Source organism: Mus caroli, chromosome 18, assembly GCF_900094665.2.
Source record: "Mus caroli chromosome 18, CAROLI_EIJ_v1.1, whole genome shotgun sequence".
Classification (NCBI taxonomy): domain Eukaryota; kingdom Metazoa; phylum Chordata; class Mammalia; order Rodentia; family Muridae; genus Mus; species Mus caroli.
The window spans coordinates 6,067,694-6,071,385 of NC_034587.1; the positions used below are offsets into that span (position 1 = coordinate 6,067,694).

At 39.5% G+C, this 3,692-nt stretch overlaps 1 pseudogene; it reads left to right on the forward strand.

Moving 5' to 3' along the window:
- LOC110285101 overlaps window positions 1–3,339 on the forward strand; it is a 3,665-nt pseudogene extending 326 nt beyond the window's left edge.
- Window positions 3,340–3,692: the final 353 nt, after the last annotated feature.

Sequence of the window (3,692 nt, forward strand, 5' to 3'; positions counted from 1 at the left end):
AAAAAAAAAAAAAAAAAAAAAAAAAAAAAAAAAAAAAGAAGAGCAGATCACCAAAGAAAGTGATGCATCAAAGATTTCAGGCAAAAAAGTAGAACTTGTCCTAGTTACAAGCAGCCCCACCCCAAGCAGCTGCCTTGAAGAAGAAAGCAGGGCAGAAGACATCTAAAAGTGGAAGCAATGAACAAGATTAAAAGATGTAAATGCTGATGGCACCTTTAAAAAAGCAAGAAGTATTACTTTTCCATCGAGACACTAAACAAGAAGGTGGACTAGGAAAGAAGAAAGACTTGTCAAAGAAGCAAAAGACAGAAAACATCTTGGTGGATGAGCCCCTTATTCATGCAACTACCTGCATTCCTTTGATGGATAATGCTAACTCAAATCTCGTGGTGGATAAGAGAGAAATTATTGATAGGATTAAACCTGATCATGTAGAAGGAATCCAGAAATCTAGAACAAAAAAAGCTGAAGATTGAAACTGACAAAGAAAATGCTGATGTGAAATTTAAAGATTTTCTTTTATCCTTGAAGACTGTGAAGTTTTCTGAAGATGAGGCTCTTTGTGTTGTAGACCTGCTGAAGGAAAAGTCTGGTATGATAAAAGATGCTTTAAAGAAGTCAAATAAAGGAGAATTGAGTGGTCTTCTGCATCAGCTTCAGGAGAAGGAGAAGCTGCTCATTGCCATGAAGGAAGATGCTACTGCCACAAAGGAGTGCTGTAAGCAGTTGACTCAGAAAATGATGACAGAGAACGAAAGAAGCAGTGTTGTTATAGCAAGGATGAAAGATCAGATTGGAACACTAGAAAAGAAACACAATATATTTCAAAACAAAATGCATGTCAGTTACCAAGAAACTCAGCAGTTGAAGATGAAGTTTCAGCAAGTTCAGGAACAAATGGAAGCAGAAATAGCTCATTTGAAGTAGGAAGATGGTATCCTGAGAGATGCTGTCAGTAACACTACAAACCAGCTGAAAAGCAAGCAGACTGCAGAGCTAAATAAACTGTGCCAAGATTGTGGGAGGCTGGTGAGCAAGCTGAATGAGAAGACAGGAAAGTTGCAGCAAGAGGGAGTCCAGAAGAAGAATGCAGAACAAGCTACTACCCAGTTGAAGGTTCAACTACAAGAAGCTGAGAGGCAGTGGGAAGACGTTCAAAGCTATGTCAGGAGGAGGATGGTAGAGCATGAGGCTGCACAGCAAGACTTACAAAGTAAATTTGTGGCCAAAGAAAATAAAGTCCAGAGTCTACATAGGAAGCTCACAGACACCTTGGTATCAAAACAGAAGTCGGAGCAAAGACTGACACAGTTAATGGAATCAGAGCAAAAGAGGGCAAGCAAAGAAGAGTCTCTGCAAATACAAATGCAGGAGATTTTGGAACAAAATGAGGCTTTGAAAGCTCAGATTCAACAATTCCATTCCCAGACAGCAGCTCAGATCTCTGCTTCAGTTCTAGCAGAAGACTTACATAAGGTGATTGCAGAAAAGAATAAACAGCTAAAGCAGACTGAAGATTCATTAGCAAGTGAACAGGATCATTTAGCAAGCAAGGAGGAGGAGCTTAAGGATGTACAGAATATTAATTTCTTATTAAAAGCTGAAGTGCAGAAATTGCAGGCCACACCTGAAGTGGAGAAGATGCAGAAGAATATTCACATAAAGGATGATAAAATAAGACTGCTTGGGGAGCTGCTGCAGCACGAGGTTGCCAGCAAAATGGAAGAATTTAAGATTCTGAATGACCAGAATAAATAAAGCATTATAATTGGAAGTTCAAAAGTTGCAGACCGTTGTTTCTCAACAACCTAATAAAGATGTTGTGGAACAAATGGAAAAATGCATTCAAGAAAAAGATGAGAAGTCAAGAACTGTCAAAGAATTGCTGGAAGCTAGACTCATTCAGGTGGTCACCAGAGAAGAATTGTTGAATGCCATAAGAACAGAGAACTCCACCCTGATGAGAGAAGTTCAAGAGTTGAAGGCTAAGCAGAGCCATCAGGTTTCTTTTGTGTCTCTAACTGAAGATCTTAAGAGAGTGACCCATGAGAATGATGGACAGACAGATCAAGTCTGTGGAAGAGCTTCTAGAAGTTGAACTTCTCAAAGTTGCTAATAAGGAGAAAACTGTTCAGGCTTTGAAACAGGAAATAGAAGTTATAAAAGAAGAAATGGGAATGCCCATCTTGAAAAGGCTCACCAGCTGTCTGTCACTTCTCAAGTCCAGAGCTGCAGAACTGATTAAGAGACAAGGAAGAGCAGGTGAACAGCATGCAGGTTGCTTTAGAAGACAGGGACAGAGACCTGACAGAGAGAGGGAAGAGCACACAGTTGAAGAACTGGAAAGTATGTTGAAAGAAAAGAAATTAAGAGAATAGAAGCTAAATTGAAAGACATAGAGAGTGATCTTTCTACGAAATCAGAGCTGTTAAAGGAGGTGCAAGATGAAAACAAATTATTTAAGTCCCAACTCAATCATCAGAACCACCAACAGGCATCTTTTCCCTCTCAAGAAAAATTACAAAGAGTAATTTCAGAAAAAGAGAAAGAAATAACTATCTCTGCAATGAGTTAGTCTTGGAAGAATGCTGCTGAACATCAGAGGAAAAAAAAAACAGTGAAAGACAGCAACAAGTAGAAGCTATTGAGTTTGAGTCCAAAGACCTTCTCAAGAGGTTATTTTCAATGGTGTCTATCCCTTCTAATTTGAATTACAGTGAAAGGTTGCATGGCTTTGAAGAGAAGGCAAAAGCGTGCATAGCTGGAACTTTGGACACAGAGGTGGTCAAGGTTTTGGAGCACAGACTGAAAGAAGCTAATGAAATGCACATGGTGCTACAGTTGGAATGTGAAAAATACAAATACAAATTGGTCCTTGCAGAAACAGAAGGGATTTTGCAAAAGCTTCAGAGAAGTGTGGAGCAAGAAGAAAGTAAGTGGAAAATTAAAGCTGAAGAATCTCAAAGGACGATGAAGCAGCTGAGAAGAGAAAGAGAACATTTGGAAATGGAGCAAGAGAAGGCTGAGATGGAGTGACCAACTTATGTGACAGAGAGCTCAAGACAGTTAAATGAAACACACTCAAAACTTCAAAACAAACAAACCGAGAGAAAGAAAGTAGCTGATGAGTTGCTGCATAAGGCTTAACAGTCACTAAACTTTCTTCACTCAAAAATTTCACTCAAAGCTGCTAGAGACACTGTTGTTACTGAGAATAGTGACATTTCCCTAGAAATGGAGACTCCTGAGAAAGAAATGTCTGTAAGTCTCAATCAGACTGTGACACAGTTACAGCAATTGCTTCAGGAAGTAAATTGACAACTCACAAAGGAGAAGTAATCCAGGTGTGGGGTACAGACACTAAGAACTGCTGCTTCCTTGTACATAACACAGTACAGATGACATTACTCAATGTAAAGTGATCTTCATGTCACTCAAGAAATGTTCCCTCTCATAGTTTCTAGGTGGCAGCTTTGACCACTCTTGTTTTGTTCCTTTTGTGTACACATTTTGAAGTCTTTTGGTTTAGACGGAAAGAACTATAGCATAGTTACTGCAGCCTCCTGGCAGGCAGCTTGGTTGTGATGTGGCTACGTGGGTTGGTCTGCTGCAGTGATGCCTTCAATTACCCTTTAATTGATTCTGATCCTACTTCAGGGCAAGTGTCCATGGGCATTTACCTTCTTTTTATG